At 36.6% G+C, this 13,097-nt stretch overlaps 1 non-coding gene across 1 annotated transcript; it reads right to left on the reverse strand.

The window, feature by feature from the left end:
* Positions 1 to 8,657: 8,657 nt before the first annotated feature.
* On the reverse strand, positions 8,658 to 8,763 carry LOC132315340 (small nucleolar RNA R71). Its single transcript, XR_009483625.1, has one exon. It is a non-coding gene; the product is annotated as a small nucleolar RNA R71 (small nucleolar RNA).
* Positions 8,764 to 13,097: the final 4,334 nt, after the last annotated feature.

A 13,097-nucleotide genomic window follows, 5' to 3' on the forward strand; every position in this document is an offset into this window, starting at 1 on the left:
ATATGAAGAGGGATATTGCTTTATTTGTCTCTCAGTGTAGTACTTGTCAGATGGTCAAAATTGATCATCCGAGGCCGCCAGGAGCTCTACAACCACTACCGATACCGGAGTGGACATGTGAGAGCATTTCTATGGACTTTGTGGGGGGATTGCCCACTTCTTTCAAGGGTCACAATTTTCATTTGGGTCATAATGGATAAGTTAACCAAATCAGCTCATTTCCTACCTATTCGCACTGACTTCACTTCGGAGCAGTTGCCAAGGCTTTACATTGCAAAGATTGTAAAGCTATATGGTATTCTGTTGTCTATTATATCGAACTGGGATTCGAGCTTTGTGTCTGGATTCTAGAAGAGTTTTCAGCAGGCCTTGGGTACAGAGTTACACCTTAGTACTGCTTATCATCCTCAGACTGATGGACAGACTGAACGTGTGAATCAGATTATGGAAGATATGCTTCGGTCGTGTATTCTTGATTTCAAGGGCCGCTGGGAGGATTACTTACCACTTGTGGAGTTTACTTATAACAATAGTTTCCAGAAGACTATTGGGATGGCACCATTTGAGGCGTTATACGGTCGACCGTGTCAATTACCTGTTTGTTAGATGGATGTTGGCGAGAATAGATTCTTGGGTCTTGAGTTCATCGAGGATACTTCTGAGAGGATTGCTCTTATTCGGGATCGCATGCGCACAACCAAAGTAGGCAGAAGAGTTATGGGGATCATCGCACACGTGCTTTGGAGTTTTAGGGTTGGAGATCAGGTTCTACTCAAAGTGTCACTTATGAAAGGTGTTATGCGCTTTAGGAAAAAAGGGAAGTTGTCACCGCGGTTTGTTGATTCATTTATGATCACAGATCGTGTTGGAGCTGTTGCTTATCGGTTAGCACTTCTAGATAATTTGGATCGCATACGCAGCGTATTCCATGTTTCCATGTTGCGGATATTTCTGCGAGCTGAGGATCGGTATCGGTTTATTGATGTTGGAGAGACGGCGTTGTCGCTGGATGTAATTTATTTGGAGCCACCGTGTCGTATTGTAGATCAACAGAATCAGGTTCTTCGTAACAAGGTTACCCCTTTTTATTTCGTGTCCAGTAGCGTCATCACAATGAGGCTGAGTCTACTTAGGGATGGGAGGACGTCATTCGCTCGCAATTTCCTTACATTTTGGAAGAAGGTAAGAGTGAATTCCGAGGACGAAATTCCTTTTGTTAGGGGGGAAGAATGTAATACCCTAATTTTAAAAGGATAGTCCTGGTATTTATTCTATTATTTCAAATGCATTTTTACTTGTTGACGTGCATATGTGTTAATTTTATTGCTTTAATTGTGATTTATTATTTACTTGTTTTCTTTGTTGGGATTCTTTGTTGTGATTTAATTGAATTTACTTATTTAAATTGTTCTAATTTAGTTGGTGTAATTATAGTAATTTTTTGGTTGTTTTAGTTAAATTAATTAGTTGGTTCTTCTAATTGATTTAAGTCTAACTGAAGAATTGTTTAAATGCATTTATTTTATTAAATATAATTGTTTTCTAAACTTAACGTGACTGTAGGGTTGGTTGCATGTATGGTATACACATAAGTAGCCGACATTGATATTATAAACTAGTTGGGTTTTATGGGCCGAGTTTTAGTTTAGGGTTTAGGTGGACTTAGATTTAAGGTGGCCTATAAATACATGTAGGGTTTCAGTTTAGGGTTTTAGAACCCAATTCACAGCATACAGAAAACAGAGAGACGTGTAGAGGAATCTGGGAGAGAACAGAGAGGGGAAAACCAAAGGATTACCGGAAAAGTTTAGAAGGAAGACGTTGAGATTTTTGAACCGAATCTCACAGGCAAGTTCTAATACTAACTCTATCTCTTTGGCCTGTGTTCTTTGCATCCCTAATTAAATTCCAGGATAAAATAAATTTAATTTAATTTGTTTTAACTTGGTTTGCACGGTTATTTGATTTTTAAAACAGTATGTGTTTTCTGTATCTGAAACTTGTTCGTTTTTAAACGGTTTTGCATAACTCTTGTTTTAATGGTAATTGATTAATGTTTAATGAGTTTAAATACTTCTGGAGGACGATTCTGTGCATCGTTAATACAATCCCAGGAGGAAGTAAATCGTTAAATTAATTTTTTGTTGCATAGAAATTGTTCAACATTGTGTGTGTTATCGATTGGGTTTTTGGGCTTGTTTTAATCTGTTTGCAATAATTCTTGTTCCAATTAGTTTTGATTAATGAACAATGAATTTAATTAACTTTGGAACACTCTAGGACTGAGTTTTAATCAATAATAAACTTGGGTTTGAGGAATACAGTTGCCGGACATCGCCGGAATTGGAAACGAAGACACACAGGGGAAGAGCCTGCTCTAATTAGAGTAGAGCAGGCTCAACAAAAGGGTAGAGCAGGCTCTACCTTAGGTAGAACGCTCTTTGGGCTTTAGAGGCGGCTCCACCATGTGTGGAGCCACCTTTACTAGGATGTGGAGGCGGCTCCACCTTGGGTGGAGCTGGCTCCTTCGATTTTGCTTCCAGTTTTGATTTCCTGCGAGACCTGGGCTATGGAGATTGAACTCTTCTCATTCTAGGCTGAAAACAGAGTGTTTTTAAAGGTATTCAAAGAGGTCTAAACCTGTATTAAATTTTCAGAAGGCCTGGTAATTCATAATCTTCTATAAGAAGCTAAGATAGGGAACAGCCGGAAACTCTTAGGAAAGAGATCAATATTACTGTGCTGTGGATAATTCAAGTTGCTTGTTTTAAAATTAGCAATTGAATTAGGAATTTTATGTTTAAATCATATGACAGTGGTATAGGATTAAGCATCTCAATTTATATAATGTTAGTTATGCTTAACAGGAAATTAGTTGATGTTTACAAGTTATTATGTATTATAAACTTACTGGATGATATGGAGTAGTTTAAACGAGTATGTTAATTCTGATATTGATATTGGTGTGTTGATAGGGGATTAAAGGGTGGATTACACCTATTATCTATGTTCTTAAAATGTTAGAGAATCATGTATTGTTCATATATGACAAGCATGTTATTTATACATTCTTGCTGTACTTGTTATGGATGTATGGATATTGATATTTATAATATCATCTGTATTATTAACAATTGGATGGATGGTGATATACTTGCTATGGATTGGTTGATGTTGATTTTTATTTCATCATTTATATTATCAACACTAGATGGATGGTTTGTATGCACCAGTATGGGACGGTGACATACTAGGAGGATTAGCTCAAAAATGCTAAGTCCTACCTACTCTGGATTAAGGGATGGATTAACTACAAAAGTTACGTCCTACCTGTATTTTGTGTCAGATCACTAAATAGTTGAGTGCCACTTTTGGTTTGGAACGGATTTTAAATATATTTTTATGGTGCCACGATATGAGCCTGAGTCTCAGAGTCGTTGGTTAGGGAGTGTATATGTATTGGGATGCATAGCTGGCTATGATGGTTGGATGTGTACCTTGCTAGGTCTAGGTAGTCATGCCCACCTCAGGTGCGTTTTGCATAGTGCCTACTAGTCAGGTTGAGACGGGCCTGTAGTCTAGTGAGAGTCATGTAGTGTGGTTATATATATATGTATCTACGGACTATTGGGTTATTGTTGGATTGGTTAGGATGTACATGCGTATCGGGTCTTTGCTTGGGTAGTAGTGGTATAAAACTTGCTAGTGGGCCTGACCCACTTATCATTTTTTCAGGTATTGGACGTTTGAGGTCTTAGGGCTTGTTCAAGCTGAGCAGAGACGATCTTCCATTCTATTGACGACGTAGGACTTCTTTCCAGATATTAGTTTTGGGTTTTTATCTTCTGTTATTTACTTTCGTTCGGTTTGGGTGTTTAATAGGGGTCCACTAGAGATGGATTCCCGAGTTGTAAACTTATGGAGTTTGGATTGTCAGAGTTTAAATATTTATATTTGAGGATTTTTAATTTAGTATTCTTTCAGCTTATTATTGTTATTTCTTAAATTCATTTTGTATTCTGTATTTGTTTAAATATTAATTATTTGATATCCCTCGGATCTGTGCTCGGACTTGATCACTCGTGGCTCTAGAATCGAGGGGTATCACAGGGTGCGTATATTTCCTAGGATGGATAGTTAAATATAGTAGACATCTGTGTACCCTAGTAGGTCTAAGTACTCATGCCCACTTCATGTACGATTTTCATGTTGCCTTCTATCCAGTGAGCGTCTTATAGTGTGTGTATATATGTATGGACTATTTAGCTATTTTTAAGTTGAGGATGTATACGTGTATCGGATCTCTGTTTGGATTTTAGTAGAGTGGAATTTGTTCGTGGGCCAGACCCACTATTATTTTTCAAGTGTTCAACAGTTCCAGTCTTAGAGATTGTTCATGCCAAGCAAAAATAGTTATTCACTCTTCCGACTATGTAGGACTCTTCTTTATGTTTTAGTTTTGGATTTGTTTTCAGTTCGGTTATTATTTTCCAGTTGGGATATTATTAGGGGTCCACTAGATGGATTCCCTAATTGTAATGATATCGGAGGTTTTGGATATTATTCATTTGAAGGATTATTTATTATTTAACTGAAGAATTTATTATTTAGTTTTTCTCTCCGCTCTTTTATTTATTCTTAGTTATTTATCTTTGGTATTCAATGCTTGTTTAAATATTAATTGTGTTATATCCTTCGGTTCTGTGCTCGGACTTGATCACCCGTGGCTCTAGAATCGAAGGGTATCATAGAGATAGAAGTAGTAAGAATGCTATATGGAGAAGGAGCTTGAGAAAGCAACAATAATAATAAAAGATTCTGAGGGTGCTGGACCTCTATCATAGCATGCCTCTACAATTATTTATAGAATAATATATAGAAACAAACTCCTACACACAAGCACTTTACTTACATTACAACTCTATCACAACTAACTATAAATTCAAAATAAACTAATCTTATAAATAACCATTAGTAGCTAATTAAAACCAATTAAAAGATAACTGTTAGCACTATAATCCATATCCATTAGTAATTCAAATGCTTCTATCTCCTCCACTTCTGCATGTAGCTTCAACCAATTTTAAACTGCGTTAACTATTATCTTGCCCACGTGTCACATTATCCCCAAATTGGTTGTCATGTCATTACTACAAAATTTACCAAAAAAGGTGTCAACAATGCCCCCTAATTTTAAATGTCTTATCGGCTATCAGCCGCCCAAGCCGATAAGATATTTGAAATTTAAAGTACATTAGAAGGAAATTTTGAATAACGGATGCGTTAGTCACTTGGAACAAGATTGTAAATTAACGAGCTCCAAAACTTTATTTCTTCTAAATCACCCTTTAGATGATCTTTATTTCATATTAGCCAAGTCTGCCGATTTAGACTTTTTCTTAGATTTTCAGAAAGTTTGCCGATATCACCTGCCCATAAACCCAAGAAAGACTTGCCCCCCATGCATTTTCTAACTCCATTAGCAAATCATGATCATGATCGGTAGGAATTAAATTATTATGAAGCGTCATTCTAGTCGATCTGCTTATTATCTCTATGACATTGTGCCAGGAAGGAGTTTTCTTAGCTGATTTCATTTCAGCCGAATTCATCGCAACCAATTTTGGATTTAGCTCCATCGACAGGACTGCATAATGCCCAAAAGTCATTTGATCGGCAAGCATGACCTCTATAATCGACAGGCTGAAGTAGAACGTATGGATCAACTAACTTTTGTTAGGGGCTGGTTAGCGATCACATGCCCCCGGGCAGCCGCTGGTCTTTCAGCCGATTTTGTTTTAGCTGATTTTCTTTCAGTCGATTTTGCTTCAGCCGATTCTCTTAACTGAGTTCTAAGTAACCTTTTGAAATTAACATCGGCTAGGATTTTTTTTTTTTTTTTTTTTTTTTTTTTTTCTTGAAATTGGGCTGAGGATAACGAACTAAAATAATTCTTTCAGCTGAAGATTGTTTTTGCAGATTATTAGATATCACAATCGGCAAAGAATTCTGGTACATAGGTCACTTTGCTTTCAGTCGATTGATGAGCGCTGAATATTGTATATTCGAGCCCCTAAATATACATATGTTAAGGCCTAAAGTAATACTTCTATCCATATTTAGACTGATTTATGTTCAATGTGTGTTTATAGGTACTTTCCTAGAGAAATGGTTAAAACTGGAACTTTATGATGATATCAAAGTTTACAGAGTCGTTGCCGATCATCCAGAGCAAGCCAAGAGCTTAAATGGTGAAGTTTAGAAGAATTCAAGGACCAGAGCTCAAGCCCAAGTCTTGATGCTAAAGCCTTGCAAGAAAAAAAAAGAAAGAAAAGTCAACAAGGCATTGAAGCTCGAGCCTTATACCTTTAGAGCTCGAGCCTTAACAAAAGGTGCTCGAGCCTTGGCCCTCAAGCTCGAACACAATGTGTCAGAATTTGAAGAGTTAAAGAACCAAACTCCTAAGGCCTCATGCCAAGATTCAAGGATCGAACACCATCATTCAAAGCTCGAGCCTGGTACCTAGTGCTTGAGTCCATGAAGCTTGGATCGAGCAATGTTAAAAGATTTCAATCCCAAAAATATTCTAAGTGTTGAAGGAAAGACGCTTTGAAAAATAGTTGAAGAAAATTGGCTAAGTGTCAAAGTGAAGATCGAGCACCATTCCTTGAAGCTCGAGCATTAATCTGGAGAAGCTCAAGCTTTGTTCCCAAAGCTCAAGCATGAACCTCAAAGCTTAAGCTCAACTTCCTAAAGCTCGAGCTTTCCACGGCAGATTAGATTTCAAGTTACGGGATTATTCCTTTTCAAGTCGTATTTAACTCCAAATAGGCTAGAAGACCTAAAAGCCCACCAGATCCTTACTTTATTTTTTATAAAAGAATGCATAATAGGCCTTGATAGAAGAGGTTTGAAATTCCAAGTCCTTTTTCTCGTATTATTTAGAAGGCTATATTGTGGTGGCTTTTAGGGTTTCCATAACCTTAGAATATGAAGATCCTGAGAAGAGAAGTGTCATTCATGACGATGGAGATGACTATAACACAGATGATATTCAACATTGTCATGAGTTGTTAATTCCTCTCTTAGGACACTGATGCAACCCAATCTAGTACTGTGGTTTGATTGTTTTAACTCTGGGATATTTTAAATATATATTATGTTTTTGATTACATGACTATGAGCAATTGAGACAACTCAATTGGATTTAATGTTTTAAATAGTTTTCAAATTGTTATTACCTTGTCTTAGATATAACTGTTCGTCTTTTATTCTCAACCTATTCTTATTGGACGGTATTTGGCAAAGCCCTGCCGGACATAAGAATGGAGGTCATGTAATGGTGTTCTAACGTTTTTAATAAAAGAATATTTTCATAGTCTATGCTTTGGAAAGATGGATTATTTACAAAGTAATTAAAGTAGGTAGGTGGATAGTCCATACTAACCGCAGATAGGTTATAGTTAATTGCATTTTATAAAACATCTTTCTTTAAAACCCGAATTGAACGAATGTTATTAAGTTCAATTCATTTTAAATATAATGTGATTAAATCCCCAGAGTTGAAATCGTTAACCATAGTTACAACGGTTGTGGTGAAGTCAAAGCCCTAAGACCTCTCTCTCTATGATCGCTTTAATTTAATTTTAGTTTACTTTCAGTTTATAATCGTGACAACCAATTAATCAATTTAATCAGTTATCTGTAAACCAATAAAAATTAGTTAAAAGCAAAACATAATAACTCATCTCCCTGTGGGTTCAACACCCTCTTTATAGTTCTATTTTATAAGGATTCATGCTATTACGAGTGGTAAATTTATAAGTAGTATGCAAAAACACACAACAACTTTTTGGCGCCGTTGCCGGGGAGATTTGTTATTAGTTTAGTTTTTAATTAGTTCTATTTTTGGTTTACTAGTCTCCGGACTTTCTGATATCTCATCTTAATTCTTTTTCTTTTCAGGTACATGAAATTAACAGTGAAGATAAAGACGCTTGAGGGATAAAAAGTTTTGGTTTATTAAACTTTCTATGAGTTTTTACTGTTTTCTTTTACTTGAAAATTTTATTTTTATTACTTTTAGGATTAGTGGAATTAGTGCATGATAACTCACCAAACTCGGTCAAAACCTTTAGTGCATGATCCTGAAATAGAGAAAACTCTTAGTCAATTAAGAAAACATAAAAGACATTTGAATTCAATAGAAAGTTCCTCTGATAACATGGCTGATCAACGTGATACACCGGGTAATGGTAATGGTGGTAATGGAGAATGGGTGCCACCTGTTCCTCCACAACCACAATTGAGGGATCATTTTATTCCAACTACATATACTTCCCCTTCGTGCTTTGTATTTCCAGATGCTGATGCAACTCATTTTGAGATCAAGCCTGCTATTATCCAAATGCTTTTTACCTTCTATAGGTTTGCAACAGAGGATCCTTATAAGCACCTGGATGTATTTTTGGAATTGTGTTTAACTAACAAGTTGACCACTCTTACCAATAATTATTCAGGATGCTACTTTTTCAATTTTCTCTCAAGGACAAAGCAAGAACTTGGTTGCAGTCCCTTCCACCAAAATTCTATATCTTCATGGGACATATTGCAACGAGAGTTCTTAAAAAAATACTACACTGTAGGTAAAACCACACAAATGAGAAGAGATATCATGGCATTTTCCCAAATCCCGGGAGAATAGCTCTATGATGCATGGGAAAGATATAATGATCTTCTAAGAAAGTGTCCACACCATAATATTGCTCAATGGCACTTAATACAGATTTTTTATGATAGTCTTTCGAATTCTTATAGAAACATAGTTGATGCATTTAGCAATAAAGTTTTTCTGCATAAGAATCCGGCTGACGCTTGGGAACTGTTTGAGGCCCTAAGTGAAAATTCAATGCAACATACTTCTTCTTCTAGGTCTAGGTCTTCACTTGTAATTCATAAGGTTGAAAAACTTTATGAGGTAAACAAATCTAGTAAGTTAGCCGCTCAAAAAGAAGCTTTGAACTGTAGGTTTGATCAAATCTTATCATCTGGCTTTACTCCTATTGCTAATCCACAAACTGACTTGCCAAAGGAAGTTTGTTCAATCTATGTTAATCCTTCCCATTTTGCTAACATTTGCCCTATGATGGGACAATCATCTGAGATCCTACAGGAGCAAGTGAATGCTGCATTCTCTAGACCAGCTTATAATTCATATTCTTCTGCATATAATCCTGGCTGGAGAGATCATCCTAATCTATCATGGCGTAATCAAAGTCAAGGAACCACTGTTCCTCAATCACAGGAACAGTATCAAAATTCATCCAATCCTATGCCACAAAATAATTATTTCAACCAATCTATTATTTATTTTGATGACCCTGTGGGCGGGTGTGAGACATTGACAGGCTACCACACTGGCGTGCACAATCCCACATTGCCTGGGAAAGGAAAATGTTAAGTGCTTATATATAGGTGTGTCACTCCAATTGGTATGAGGCCTTTTGGGGTAAAGCCCAAGAGCAAAATCGTGCGGGCTCAAGCACAAAGCGGACAATATCATACCATGTGGTGGAGTGTGTCCTTACAAATAGTATCAGAGCCTGATCCATCCGGAAGTGCGTCGACGGGGACGTCGGGCCTCCAAGGGGGTGGATTGTGATGAACCTGTGGGCGGGTATGCCGTAGGCGGGTGCGAGACACTGACAGGCTACCACACTGGCATGCACAATCCCACATTGCCTAGGAAAGGGAAAGGTGAAGTGCTTATATGTAGGTGTGTCACTCTAATTGGTATGAGGCCTTTTGGGGTAAAGCCCAAGAGCAAAACTGTGCGGGCTCAGGCCCAAAGCAGACAATATCATACCATGTGGTGGAGTGGGTCGTTATATTTATCCTCCACCTCAGTTTAGGAATCAATCCACTCAAGTTCTTAATTTTCCACTTCCTCCTAGAAATTCTGCTTTTGAGGATCAAGTACTCAATGCTCTTGTTGATCTTAAAGCCAATACCCAACTTCTTAATTCTCATTCTCAAGCCATCGTACAGCTAGATGCACAAGTTGGGCAAATAGCAAATACTATATCTCGAAGAGAGGATGGAAAGCTTCCTAGTCAGCCAATAGCCAACCCAAAAGGGCAAACTTACATGATTGATGAAACCAATTCCTCAGGTATTCATCATGAGCAAGTTCAGGCTATCACTACTTTGAGGATTGGTAAAGTACTTGATAACCAAGTTAAAAAAAAATATGAAGAAAAAGAGAGGCTTAGGGTTCCCATTATTCCTATCATTCATAATTCACATCCCAAGTCCTGATACTTGAGCCTTGTAAAAAAAAGAAAGAAGAAAAGTCAACAAGGCATTGAAGCTCGAGCCTTATACCTTTAGAGCTCGAGTCCTAACAAAGGGTGCTCAAGCCTTGGCTTTCAAGCTCGAGCACAATGCGTCGAAATTTGAAGAGTTAAAGAACCAAGCTCCCAGGGCCTCGTGCCAAGATTCAAGGATCGAGCACCATCATTCAAAGCTCGAGCCTTGAGTACCTAAAGATCGAGCTTGGTACCTAGTGCTCGAGCCCATGAAGCTTGGATCGAGTAATGTTAAAAGATTTTAATCCTAAAAATATTTTAAGTGTTGAAGGAAAAGAAGTTTCGGAAAATAGTTGAAGAAAATTGGCTAAGTGTTAAAGTGAAGATCGAACACCATTCCTTGAAGCTCGAGCATTAATCCAAAGAAGCTCGAGCCTTGTTTCCAAAGCTCGAGCCTGAAGATCAAAGCTCGAGCTTGACTTCCTAAAGCTTGAGATTTCCATAGCAGATTAGATTTCAAGTTACGGGACTATTCCTTTTCAAGTCGTATTTCACTCCAGATGAGCCATAAAACCTAAAAGCCCACCAGATCCTTATTTTCTTCTATAAAAAAAGACATAGGTCTTGATAAAAGAGGTCAGAAATTCCAAGTCCTTTTTCTCATATTATTTAGGAGGCTATATTGTAGTGGCTTTTAAGGTTTCCATATCCTTAGAAGGTGAAGATCCTGAGAAGATAAGTGCCGTCTTTGACGATGGAGACGACTATAACACAGATTGTCATGAGTAGCTACTCTCTTAGGGCACTAATGTAACCTAATCTAGTACTATGGTTTGATTATTTTAACTCTGGGATATTTTTAATATATATTATGTTTTTGATTACATGACTATAAGCAATTGAGAGATCTCAATTGGATTTAATGTTTTAAATAGCTTTCAAATTATTATTACCTTGTCTTAGATATAAATGTTTGTCTTCTATTCTCAACCTATTCTTATTGGACGGTATCTAGTGGAGCCCTGTCGGACATAAGAATGGAGGTCATGTAATGGTGTTCTAACGTTTTTTTATAAAAGAATATTTTCATAGTCTATGTGTAATACCCCTAATTTTAAAAGGATAGTCTCGGTATTTTAATTAATGATTTTATTGCATTTTTATTGGCCTATTTGCTTAATTGTTAATTGTTTATTTATTTGAATTAATTGTTTATTTAATTTCATTAATTGGTTAATTATTTTTATTTTATTTAATTGCTTACATGATTTATTTGTTTTAATTCCATGTATGCTTAGGTGGATTTAATTTGTTTATGAATTATATATGTAGTATATAGTTAGGGTTTTCTTTTATGAAATTATGGTGGTCGACTAGTTTTATTTTAGTGTAGGTTGCCGTTCTTAATATAATTAGAATTAGGTTTTTGGTAACGGCCTATATAAGGAACAATATACGTCTGTCTAGGGTTAAGAAAAACCCTATTCACGTATACAGAGAGTTCGTGGTTACAGAAAGAGACTTGAGAGGAAAGCAGAGTAAATCGATTAGGGTTTCGGCCATAGTTTAAGATTGGACCAAGGAGGACGGAAGGTGATTGCTCGTGGGTTCAATCAAGGGGTAACAGAGGAGGAGAACAGTCTTGGGATTTGCTGGAACATAGAGACGACGGTGTAAGGTTTTGAACTAAAACCTAAAGCAAGTTTTATAACTATCTCTCTCACTTTGACCTGTGTTCTTTACATGCCTAACACAATTACAGGAGGAAATAAATGTTAAATAAATCTGGTTGGCATGTTATTCGATTAAAACAGTATATGTGTTCACAAATTTGTAATTGCTTGATGTTAAAATTTTCTTGCATAATTCTTGTTTTGATTGAAGTTAATTTTTAAATAATAAATTTAAATAATTCTAGAACACACTGGGGCTTAGTACTAACCAGTAGGAACCTTGGAATGGAGGAACGGAGTAACCGGACACTGCCGGAGTTAAAGCAAATGATGGAACAGAGGGAGAGCCGGCTCCCTTTTGAAGGGAGTAAGCTCCCCTAAGCAAAGAGGCGGCTCCCCTTTGTGGGGAGCCAGCTCTATAGGACCTAGAGCCGGCTCCCTCAAAGAGGGAGCCGGCTCCATGATGTTTGGAGGCGGCTCCCTCTTTGAGGGACTCGGCTCTTTCGTCGATTTTTCATTTTTTTTGGTTTTCTGCGAGAGTTTGGCTACTGTGCTTGGATTTTTAAGTTTTTAGGTTGAAGTAAGAGCTGTTCTGGGGGTTTTCAATGATGTCTAAAATCTTATTAAAACTTTAGAGGGCATTGTAATACATAATATACCATAGGAAATTAATATATGAAACAATATGAAACTCTTAAGAAAGTTTGCATGTTGATTTTGATGCGGATGATTCAAGTTGCTTATTTTTAAATTAGCGATTGACTTAGGTATTTTATGGTTTAAATCATGCCGCAGTGGCATAAAAATAAGCATGTTGAATTATATAATTTCTGTTGTGTTTAATAGGAAATTAGTTGATGTTTACAAATTGTTGTCTATTATCAACTTACTGGATTTTGTGGTGTCGTTTTAAATAAGCATGTTAATTTTTATATTATTATTATTATGCTTAGCATGGATTAAGGGATGGCTACATCTATTCTATGTGTTATAAATTGTTGGAGAATCGTGTATCAGTGTTATAAAACAAGCATGTTATTTACATATTATTGTTATACTTGTTATGGGTTAGTTGATATTGACATTTATTATCTGTTTTATCAACTACTGGATATGG

The sequence above is a fragment of the Cornus florida genome, unplaced genomic scaffold (genome assembly GCF_030987335.1).
Source record: "Cornus florida cultivar Cherokee Brave unplaced genomic scaffold, ASM3098733v1 CherokeeBrave_3.0.0_Hap2_Chr06, whole genome shotgun sequence".
NCBI classification, from domain to species: Eukaryota; Viridiplantae; Streptophyta; class Magnoliopsida; order Cornales; family Cornaceae; genus Cornus; species Cornus florida.